This window comes from Castor canadensis, chromosome 10, assembly GCF_047511655.1.
Source record: "Castor canadensis chromosome 10, mCasCan1.hap1v2, whole genome shotgun sequence".
Taxonomy (NCBI): Eukaryota; Metazoa; Chordata; class Mammalia; order Rodentia; family Castoridae; genus Castor; species Castor canadensis.
The window spans coordinates 143,183,304-143,195,360 of record NC_133395.1 but is presented as its reverse complement, the minus strand read 5'-3'; the positions used below and the strand labels follow the sequence as shown (position 1 = coordinate 143,195,360).

The 12,057-nt window shown below is 40.8% G+C and overlaps 1 protein-coding gene across 4 annotated transcripts in view; it reads left to right on the top strand.

Moving 5' to 3' along the window:
* The window catches only part of Raf1 (Raf-1 proto-oncogene, serine/threonine kinase), a 59,448-nt gene that overhangs the window by 18,684 nt on the left and 28,707 nt on the right, over positions 1 to 12,057 (top strand). Inside the window, exon 2 of one of the 4 annotated variants that reach the window (XM_020177157.2) lies at positions 9,963 to 10,155. The exons of the other annotated variants lie outside the window; for them this stretch is intronic. The gene's annotated coding sequence lies outside the window, so the exon portion shown is untranslated. The remainder of the gene's footprint in view (positions 1 to 9,962; positions 10,156 to 12,057) is intronic. 4 annotated transcript variants of the gene reach the window in all.

The following is a 12,057-nucleotide window of genomic DNA, read 5'->3' as shown; positions in this document are numbered from 1 at the left end:
CACACAATAGTGTGTGTGTGTTTGTGTGATTTGTTTGGGTTTTTAAAACAGGGCCTCCCTATCTGTAGCCTAGGCTGCCCTCCATCTTAGGATCCTTCTTTCTTATCCTTCCTACTGCTGGGGATACAGGTATGTATCACCATACCTGGCTGCTTTATTGTATTTAAGTCTTCATGCCAGATGTAGACTTTAAGCTCTTATTACCGGTTCTTTCTTCTTCTGCTTTATAAACCAAGGAGAAACTCAGGGTAGCCAGGAGGTATTACAACAGAAATTTAACTCTAGGGCAGTACCCAGTTATTGATGTATAATAATTCTTTTCTATTGACTAACATTCAGAATTAATGAGTCATGGTTTGTGGTTTAGCAGTCTTCTAGTTACATGAGAGTTATTACCACCTGTGGGGAGAAAATTTTGAGAATGAAGATAAAGAATGACAGTGCATGAGGTTTCAGGTTTCAGGTTCAGTCCTGTGCCCGAGTGCATGCACATACACATACACACACCACACCACACCACACCACACCACACCACACCACACCACACCACACCACACACACACACACACACACACACACACATGACTTAAGAGATTTATAGGGCTGGGAGCCTGGCTAATGTGGTAGAGCACTTGGCTAGCAAATTCAAGACCCTGAGTTCAGACTCCAGTACTGCATAAGTAAATAAGTGAATAAATAAATTTGTAGACTCTTTGTAGTCCTACTTAAGACCATATCCATTTACTGCAGATTATGTTAGCTGTGAATAAAAGATTACATTTAGGTTGCTTGGGATATGTAAGACACTATATATTTTCCTTCTCTGTACATACAGGTTTCATGCATTAATTTCAAAGTAGCGAAATAATAACATCTTAAATGATAATTTAGAGTACAAACTTATATTCTTTAAATCATTGTATTACAATTTAAAGTCTGAATATCTAAATTTTGGTTGATTTTACCTCTCTTCAATTGTGTGAATCCTTTTGAACTTCACTTTTTATTCATCTAAAAAAAGAGATAGGACTAATACCTGCCTTAGGCTGCCCCTCCCTCCCTCCCTCCCTTCCATGGCGTTGAACTCAAGGATGGGAACTACCATTTGATTAATACCATTTGTATTATACATCTGCCATTTGAGCCATACCTCCAGCCCTTTTTTGCTTTTAGTCACTTTTTTAGATAGGGTCATGCATTTTTGCCCAGGGCTGGCTTTACCACAATCCTGTCTACATTTTCCGGGTACCTGGGATCACAGGTAGCCTGTTTTTTTGAGATGGAGTCTCACTGACTTTTTGCCCAGGCTGGCCTCAAACCTCCGTCCTTCTGTCTGTGCCTCCCAGGTAGCAGGTATTCCAGGCGTTGCCCACCCTGGCTGAGCCTGTTCAGTTCTAACCATCCTATGAGGTAATGGAGAGGAGAGCTGAGTAAAGTTTTATAAAATTCTAAATTCTCTCTGGAATTAAGCTTTCTGGAATCAGACCCAACCACACAGAATGTATTGCTATCTTCTCAGAAACTAGGGCTTTAGATAGATGTAATTAAGTAAGCCTTATTTAACAATAAAGCCCAGGCTACCTTAGAGCCCAGGCTGGCCCTGAATTCTAGATTGTCCTACCTCAGCCTCCTTAGTGCTGGGATTACAGGCTTGAATTGTTATGCCTGGCTCAGGTTAATATTTTTAGATGAAATCTGAAATAATATTTGAAGAAAAACTAAAAAAAAAAAATGAGATTTTTCAGAGCAATTATAATTATTGATTTGCTGAGACCTTTTTCAACAAAAATGTTAAAATGACCTTGTAGGAAGTATTTACATTGTTTACTGCTTGTAGATGTAGCCCTTTGGGAAAAGACAGTTAATAAGATTTATTTGGCGGGTTGGTTTAAGGAGGCCAAGAGATAGGGCAAAGAGAAGGTGAATTTAGCCCCAAGTTTTACCAGTTGCTTCTGAATTCTGTTTGGGGCTTGTACACTTCATTCCTGAAAAGCCTCTTGAATTAATCAGGATTGTTTGAATTTTCTTTCCACAGTCACAGAAATCCCGTGTTTCAGGAGAGGAGCTAGAAGAGACCGGGTAGGAGAAGCTGAGTTGGGAGGGTGCTCTCCTGGGCTCTATCTGTGGAAGGTCAGAGTAGTCCTTCTAGCCAAACATTCAGGCTTCTGGTTACTTTTTTTTTTTTTTTGGTAGTACTAGGGGATTTGAACTCAAGATCTTGGTGATTGCTAGGCAGGTTCTCTACCACTTGAGATATACCTGCTCCTTTTTGCTTTGTTGCTTTTCAGGTAGGAGCTCAGCATTTTGCCTGAGCTGGCCTGGACCCTCCATCTTTCCCATCTCTGCCTCCCAAATAGGTAGGATTACAGGTGTGAGTTAGTGCTTGGGCTTGACTGAAGTAATTGTAATCTTCCCCAGAATGATGGCTCTGAAGTCATTCAATATAGTAAATTTGTGTGTGTGCTGCTCCCCAGTCTGGTACCTGAACATAGCCTTGCTTTCTTATTTGTAACAGCACTGGGTAAGCTCAAAAAAGCAAAACCAGATATAAAACCATTCCAGGGGCTTAAAAAATTCATTTTGTTTCTACTTTATACTTTATTAATCTGTTTTTTCCTTCTTACTTTTTTTTTTTTTTTGATGCTGAGGCTGGGACCCAGGGCTTCTCCTACATGCTAAGAATGTTCTGCTACCAAGCTATACTCCAGCCCCTATTCATTCCTTTTATAAATGCCTCTAAATACAGCAATTCACTAACATCATTTTTACAGCTCAGCCACAGTGTGAGAAAGCTGAAATGAATGTGTTGAGTTCCAAATATTATCTCCTGGTCTCTGTGTTGGTCAGCCTTTGTGTCAGTGTGACAAAACACCTGATATAAACAACATAAGGGAGGAATTGTTTATTTTGGCTTGTGGTTTCAGTCCATCATTGTGGGGAAGGAGTGGCACTGCCCAGCAGCTCACATAATGGCGGCCAGGAAGCAGAGAGAGATTGGGACAGGATTCCCCTCCCTCTTTTACTCCGTTGGACACCCAACCTGTGGGATGCTGCTACCTACATTCAGGGCAGGTCTTCCCCCTTGGAAGCCCTCTCAGACACCCCAGTGAGTGGTTTACTCATCTCCTAGGCTTCTCAACTCATTCAAGTTGATAATAGGATTAAGCATCACACCTAATGTTCTCCAAATGTCCCTTGCAGATTCCTTCTCAGCAGTTCATTAGGGATGTACCAGGAAATAAACTTGTTTTCTTTTTAATTTTTAAACTAATCAGTTTGATTTCTTTTTATAGTATAGCCCCTTATTTACTACTTTATGTATGTATTTATGGTACTGGGGCTTGCACTCAGGGCCTCATGCTTGCTAGGCAGGTGCTTTACCACTTGAGTCACTCCTGTTTTGTGTTGGGTTTTTTTCGAGATAGGGTCTCACAGACCACGATCCTCCTGAATAGCTAGGACTACAGGAGTGAACCACCAGTGCCTGACTTCCTCTTAACTTGATTTGATTCCTGACATGCTTGCACCCATAACTGTTCTACCTGTTATAATCTGTTTGTCAGGCATATGATGCTTTGTGTAGATTGAGGCAGGAGGGATGTCGAAACTGTTCAAAACATTTCAGCCTCTCTGGAAATAGAGTTCATCTTTTTTCCATAGCCAGCAGAATGTTAGTGATGTCTCTGCAGATGCCTGGGGTTGAGTGGTAGGTAGTATGCTTTGAGGAGCTATTTGAGTTATTTCCTGAGGGCAGAAGTACAGTGTACAGGGTAGGACTTGTGTCTTGCCTTACCAATGTTCTTATCTTTTAAAAAGATAATCCGATTCTTGGAAGTGTAAGAGGTGAAAAATCAATGACCTTCTGCTTCTGTTCCCCTCCTTCTCATAGCTTTTTCTTGTCTCACAGCTTTTTTCTGTTATAAACTTAAATACACTTAGTAAAAGGTATACTAGTAAAGATATGCTGAGTATACTTAGTGTATAGCAGAAAACTAATTGGCTGTCTGGTGCATTTTGTTCATAGAAACATTCAGAATGCATTCCTGATTTTTAAAAATAGGAATTTACTGTAAAAGTTGTAAGTCTATTCTTAAAATCCATATAGTTTCAAATTATGGGAAAGTTGAAACATTTTTTTGACCCATAAAAGTCAGTTAATTAGGTGCGGCCTATAAAACTTGTTAACATTTGGACTGGGCATGGGGCTCAGCAGTTAAGAGCTTGTGCTTAGCATGGGCAGGCCCTAGGTTCTATCCCCAGCACCACCAAAAAGAGAGAAATAGCTTGCTGACATTCAGCAGTCCATAGTTTTTGTTTTTTTTGAGAAATTGCTTCATCCTTTTACTGAATTGGGGAAGTATTCTTCGGGCTACAGTGACCTATGGTACTTGTCCCCTAGTAAATCTAGAGACAGTAGTAATACTATATTATAGAATCCTTCCCAAACACCATGTGAATATAGCAGTTTTCCCATGTTTTAGATTTATGTGTTTTGGAACCATGGGAAACAAATTTGGTTTTCTTAATTGGTTTCATGGTTGACAATTTATGTATATGGAGAGTATTTTAAATTTGTGTGTAAGAGTCTAGCCAGATGCTTGTAATCCTAGCTACTTGGGAGGCTGAGATTGGGAGGATGGCAATTTGAGGCCAGCCTGGGGGAAAAGTTTGTAAGACCCTGTCTCCAAAATAACTAGAGCAAAATGAACTGGAGGCTTGACTCAAGCATTAGAGCTCCTGCTTTGCATGTGTGAAGCCCTGAATTTAAACCCCAGTCCCACAAGAAGGGAGGGAGGAAGGGAGGGATGAATGTAAAAGTCTAAACTTGCTGGGCGTGGTAGTCCATGCCTGTAAGCCTAGCGCTGTGGAAGTAGAGGCAGGTGGATCACAGGAGGATTGTACATTGATGGCTAGCCTGGGCTACATAGCAAGACAAGCCAACAAAAACAAGACTACCCCCCCCCAAAAAAAAAAAAAAACAACAAAAACCAAAGAGTAAACTACATCTAAAATTGTTATCTTCATGCTTAAGAAAGCATTGTTGTTTTGGGACATGTCCCTCAAATCTTTGGAAGTTTTGTATTTCCCTGAAGTTAAACTATTTTTCCTCCATATCTGAAATCCTCCTGTTCCCACACATTCTTTTGCATGCTATATGATCTTCATGGATGTTTCAAACACATTTCTTTTGCAAGGGTTCTGGTTTAAAACTTTTTACTTCCAGCAGTGTACGTTGAAGACACATTGGGTATCTTTACAGATAGAAAACATTTAGTTTAGTGTGATGCAGCAGTGAAGAACAAGCATGGTGCTTGGTTTTATTTGTAACGTGAAAAACTATGCTGGAAAATGCCAAACAATAGTAGTAAATCAAACTTCGGAATGCCTTTAACATAGTGGGATTTCCTAATGACTTCAGTTGGGTATTGTAGAATAAAATTTACAAGGCTGTTGCTTTGGACTAGTCTCTTAGATGAGGACACAGGAGGCCAGATGAAGGCAAAATGGAGTCACTCTGGCTAGATCCCACTCAACTTAATCAAACTGAACTGTTAAGTGGACCAGTTAAAGCAAAATGAAACAAAATAAAACAAACCAGGGGATTCAGCCAGTCACAAGGGGCCCAACTTACTTTAGCAAGCAGGAGGAAGTCTCCTCTGCGATAATCCTCCAAGGGAAATAGACTTCAAATATCCAGCCCACTTCTTTCTCGTTTTTTTATGGTAGGGGGTTTGAACTCAGGGCCTTATGCTTGTTAGGCAGCACTCCACCACTTGAGCCACTACCCCCAGTCCTTTTGCTTTTAGTTTGTTTTTCAGATAGGGCCCATGCAAACTTTGATCCTCTTACCTCCAACTTCAGAGTAACTGGAACCACAGGCGTGAAACTCTATGTCTGACTTGTTTTGGGGATGGCATTTTTAACTTTTTCCCTAGTCTGGCCTGGAACTATGATCCTGTTTGCCACCTGAGTAGGTAGGATTACAGGCGTATACCACCATGCCAGCCTCCAGTCCATTTTTTGTTCTGTTTCTGATTTTCTGTGCTTTAATGTATAAAAAACCAACTCATTCTGCTTTATAAAATGAGGTGCTGTCAGATTCTAGAACTGTAGTTAGAAGCCAATTAATCCTCGTCACCCCCATCAAAATCCTTTGTATGTACATTTGAAAATGTCACAGGTTTTGGAGGTGTGGCTCAAGTGCTGTAGTGCTGCCTACCTAGCAAGTGTGAGGCTGTGAGTTCAAACCTCAGTATGGCCAATAAATAAATAAGCAAAAAAGTAAAAAAAAATGTCCCAATGAAAGCCATTATTTTGTACAATTAATATGTGCTAACAGAAAAGTAACAATAAAAAGCCAAAAAAGATTCTTAAACTAAATTTGTTTTAATTTTGTCTTTGAGTGGTGTTATCAGCTGGTTTCTGTTTGGAACTTATTTGATGAACTGTTACAACTGTAGCTGATTATCAGTGAACAATTTTCTACAAATGCTGCTGGTCTAGGTCAGAGTGTGGTTTCTTAGCATAGTGAAGAAGCCGAGTGCCCTTTTGGGTTTTGTTAGAATTTCCCAGATTGCCTTTATTCAGAAAATTTATCTTAAGGACCTGCTATGTGCTGGAGAGTACGGTTAGGCAAGTGATAATAATGAAGCAGGCAAATAGCTAATTTCAAATGATCATAAATTGTGAAAACCATAAAGTTGAGTCAAGAGAGAAAACTGCTTGGCAAGATACTCTGGAACAGGGGGTCAGGAGAAGCAACACTGAGTAGACATGATTGACAAGAAGGAAGCTAGTGCAAGAAGGCCAGAACAATAGAAATAAGGCAAGAAAGAGGGGCAGGAGGGAAGGCAGGAGAAGACAGAGATCAGCCAACCTGTAAGGTTTTATAGGTTATAAACAACTTGAGCTTTATTTTGAGGGAACAGATAAGGCTTTTAGCAGAGGAATAATATGACTGGATTTGTGTTTTATGGTCATACTGTTCTGTAGAGAGTAGATTTAGAGGTAGTAGGTTTGCAAACTCAGAATAATCTAGGGAGGCGATGATGGTGGTTTAGGTTAGATTGGTTGGAAATAGTTTAGAGTACTTGGATTTTTAAGGACTCACAGGATTTGATGGATAATTGAAAGTGCACTTTGAGGAAAATAATCAAAGCTTGGCTTGGAGGGTATGGCTCAAGTTGTAGAGTAAGTACCTGCCTAGCAAGCATGAAGGCCTGAGTTCAAACCCTAGTACCGCCAAAAAACCAAAAAACTTTCTAAAGATGGGTTGTTTGCTTCTCTACCTGTCTCTTCAGAAGAGAAGAAAAAAACATAGTGTATTTGAGCATGGTTGGCACTAGTGTCCTGTTGATAGGAAGTCTCATAAAGTTACAGATCCCTGTGTCTCCTACAGGCTTGTCTTCCAGGGGTCCCTCCAGACCCTACACACTGGCTTTCTGGGGGTTTCTTTTGCTTCTCTCCTATATCGGTTATCCTGTTTCCTGGTCCCAAGTCACCTTCTCCCCTGACTTATTCACATAATATGGCCCTTGAGAAAGGGGCCATGAAGGATGAAGTGGAAAACCTCTTACCCTCATCGATACTTTTGCCAGTTATTCTAAATTGGAGGTAATTTTCTTTCAAAATTTATATGAATTTGCTCTATTATGTCTTGTAGCCTCCAGAGTTGTTGAAAAATGTGAGGCCATTCTGATTCTTGATTCTTTGTATGGGTTTTACTCTAGAGTGGTTCCCTCATTATTGTAAAATTTAATGTGCTAGGTGTTTGATGCCCACCCCTTCCCCTTTTGGGTGGTACTAGGGGCTTGAACACAGGGCCTTGTGCTTGCTAGGTAGGTACTCCCCTGCTTGAGCCACGCCTCCAACCCTTTTTTGCTTTAGTTATTTTTTGAATAAGGTGTGTTTTGACTTGGGGCCAGCCTGGATCAGCAATCCTTCTATTTATGGTTTTCTGAGTAGCTGGGATTATAGGTGTGAATCACACTGTGTCTGGCCTTTGACTCCCTTGTGCTGGGATTAGAAGTGAGCAAGGCCAAACCTGGTTTGATAGGCTTTTTTAATCTGATAGTTAAAGTCCTAATCTGATATTTGGGGTCCTTGGTTGGGGATCCTCCACCCCATGTGTTTTGGTCTTTATCATTTATATTAGAGATTCTCCTAAAATGTCTGATAATCCTTGGCAGTCTGTTTCTTTTTAAAAGGATAAGATTAAAAACTGGTCGGGGTCATTGAGTACATGTGTGAGTTCTATTGGGCTTCTTTATAAGGTAGTGGGGAGTTCAGGAAGTTAGCTTTTTTGAATCTTGCGTCAGCTAGGGAAGAGGCTGCTGGTTTCTGCCATTAGTGTAGTTTTCAGAATTTCACCAATGCTTTTGACTGTGCCTGGACCCTTTTGGTTTATTACAGAAAGAGTCTCACAGTGTAGTCTAGGCTGGTCTTGAACCTTGCAGCTCTGCCTCCAGCTAAAGCGTGGGTCTTCTTATTATGAGTTTCAGGACCTCTGGGAATTGGACTATTGAGTTCTAACTTTTTTCAAAGGCATATGTAAACACAAAGTGGTCTTCAGCAAACTTAACTTGCTGATGGAAAGCTGACCTGATATGAAATTCTTAGAAAGGTTATAGGGCTGGGGTGTGGCTCAGTAGTAGAGCGCTTGTCTAGCATACATGGGGCCCTGAGTTCCCAGCATCACCAAAAAAAAAAAAAAAAACTTACTTGCACTGCTGTTGGTTACCTTTATCAATCTGTATCTGCCCACTCTAAACTTGTACAAGCCTTTGTCACTTCTAAGAAAGATGAAGTATCACAACCCACCATATCCGGGCAATCCCCCCATCACAAAAAATAGATATCTAGTGACCAGTTATTTGAGGAAATAAGTTTATCTTAAAATTAAAAGGTCACTCAAGCCCAGTCTTAAAATATTTAAATAGGGCTGGGCGTGGTGGTTCATGTCTGTAATCCCAGTTACTTGAGAGGTGAAGGAAGGGTTGTGGTCTGAACCCTGCTCAGGCAAAACCTATCTGAATAGACTAAAAGCAAAAAGACTGGGGCCATGGCTCAGTTGGTTCAGCGCTTGCCTAGTAAGCATCAGACCCTGAGTTCAGGTTCCAGTACTACAAAAATGCTGGGCGCTGGTGATGCATGCCTGTAATCATACCTACTTGGGAAGCTGAGATCATGGGAGGACCATGGTTCCTAGCCATTCCCTAGGAGAAAATTTTGCAGAACCCCATCTCAACAGTAAAAAGAACCTGGGTGTGGTGGTGTATGCCTGACATCCTGGTGACAGTGGAAGCATAAAATGGGATTGCAGTCCAGGGTGGGCCTGAGCAAAAAGTGAGACCCTGTCTCCAAAATAACCAGAGCAAAAGGGGCTGGTGGTGTGGCTCAAGTGGTAGAGTGCCTGCATAGCAGTTCAAACTCTAGTACTACAAAAAATCGCTTCCCTCCCCCTGCAAGAAAAAACAAACCAAACAAACAAAAACCCTACAATAACAACAACAACAACAAAAACCCCTAGCACAGTAGAAATTATTAGACAAATTATCACAAATTTAAAATCATCTCAGAAGGAGAATGTTTTGTGATGAAGGTCCCCTTTGGATAGGTATGGCACTGCTAAGCGCTTTACGTACACTTCCGAACGATTTTCATGACAACTCAGTGGACAAATATTGTTACTCTTTATTTTACTGTTAACTTTTCAGACCAGACATTTTCTGGACACCATAATTGACTAATTGTCTACTTAGTTTATTTTCAATACAGAAGCTAGAATAATCTCTTTTAAAATCTAAGCCAAACTATGTCTCTGCTCACAACTTCAGTGGCTTCCCATTTCAGTCACTCTAGTAAAGGGCAGAGTCCTTACGTAATCTCCAAGGCCGTATGTTATCTGCAGTGCCCTCGTTCCCAAATGCACTCTTACGGCATTACCTCTGACCTCTCCTTAGGCCTGTGGATAGGCTCTTCACGGAACGCTCTTCCCCCAGCTGTCTGCAAGTCTGACAAAGCACTGGCTTCCAGCCTTGGTTCAACTGTAGCCTCTCCATGGAGTCCTGCTCTCATCTCCTTACATGAACCGCAGTGGGCACCACCCTCCCTCCTGGCTTCTCATTTACTTGACTCTGCTGGGCTCTTGACCTGGTAAGACCAGAGCTCTTCTGCCGCCTCTTGTTCACTGAGGGCACCCAAGCATCTAGAACAGTTCCTGGCACACAGTAGGCACTCAGTAATTAATTAATGTTTGTTACCTGCCTGAGTAAGTGAGAAAACTGGTGTGTGGAGAAGTTGAGAAAGCTGGTGAAAGGCCATGCAGTTAGTAAAAGAGTGAACTGCTCTCCATGTATTCAGATCTAATTTTGCGCCATATCCAAAACCTTGTGTTAGGATGAGTAAGTTTTGGGTAACTTTTTTGTGGTCTGGAATTTGAACTCAGGGCCTTGTACTTGCTGGGCAGATGCTCTACTTTGTGAGCCACACCCCTTAGCCCTTTTTTGTTTTAGCTGTTTTTTAGCTTGGGGGCCAACCTTGAACCTCGATCCTCCCACCTATGCTTTCCTTGTAGCTGGTATTACAGCGCGCACCATTGTGCCTGGCTTATTTTGTTGAGATGGGGATCTTGATAACTTTTTCCCCTTTTGGTTGGCCTCAAACTTTGTTCCTCCAGATCTTTGCCTCCTGGGTAGCTAGGATTACAGGCATAAGCCACCACAAATGGCATGGGTAACTTTCTTCTTTATCCTTCCAAATTTAATTCTTATTTTATTACAAATAAAAGTCTAATTAAAAGCAAATTACCAGAGTAGAAGAAAAGAACCAGATATCAGGAAGCTAGTATAGGCAGCCACAAGGTTGAAATGTGGCACCTCATCTGAGGAACAGCCTGTCTCGCAAATTCACTGATCTTATCGCCTTAAGAGTAGAGAGAGATGGTGTGCTAAAGCCCTGGTAAAACTTCTCAATGTGTCTGGCCTTTCTGCCTGTCATCCTGTCTTATAGTGTAATCGTGAGTAATTTGATTTACACATGGCCGTCCTCCAGTCTTCATTCCCAGAATCGGGATGATAGTTCCTCTTGTATGGGGCTGTTGGGAGGATTAAGTGAGATTGTATGTAAGGCTGACATTATAAACACAGTAGCTATTAGCTGATGATGTTGTTCTGAACCTTAGTTGGTAGAGAATTTTAAGAAATTTTTTGTTGGATATAGTTTGTTGTCAGTTGAGTTTTAGCAGGTGTCAGTACAAAGCAAAGAATACAGTCTAGTAGACTTTGCTTGTGATTATGATTTTATATTATAACTTATAAAATAGCCATTGTTTCTTAATTTACATACATTTTAATATTTAATAAATTTTGGCTCAGTAGCCACCACTGTTCCATTGGTTTTGGAATTTTGGTTGACCCCAAGGGTCAGTTGATAAAAATGACCTGTAGGAATTATAATTATCATGATTGGTAAGTATTTTCTGTTTTAAAGTAGAAATTAGAATGATTAAGAAGGTCTAATATGTATGATACATTCTGTTCTGTTTTTTAAGAAAGCTAGTCATTGCTCAACATGATTTGATTGGGCACACCTGTAATCCTGAATGGGAGGCTGAGGCAGGAGGATCTTGAGGTCAAGTCCAGCTAGGAACATAATGGGACCCTGTCTCAAAAAAAAAAAAAGGTCAGGTCATGATTTGGCAAAATGATTTCCTGAATACTAATGAGTCATGTCTCAGCTTAAAAAAAATAGTGAGTTACATTTTTGGGAAGAGACTTGAGTTTTTGAAGACTTTCCCAGAAGAAGCTAGGTATAGGAGAAGGCATCACAGTGGGTGCTAGCTTACACTGCAGCACAGTGTGAAGAATGCAAAGTAGAAACGAATTGCAAGATAGCCAGCTGTCAGGTTGTTGAGGGACTTGGCTTTGGCTCACTTGTGAGTTCCCTGGCTGCATAACTCAGCACTTAAACTCAGCAGTGTTTACTACATCTTTGAACTTGGTTTTTTTATTTTTATTTTTAAGTTGAATATAGGAAAGATTTCACCGTCTAAAGAGG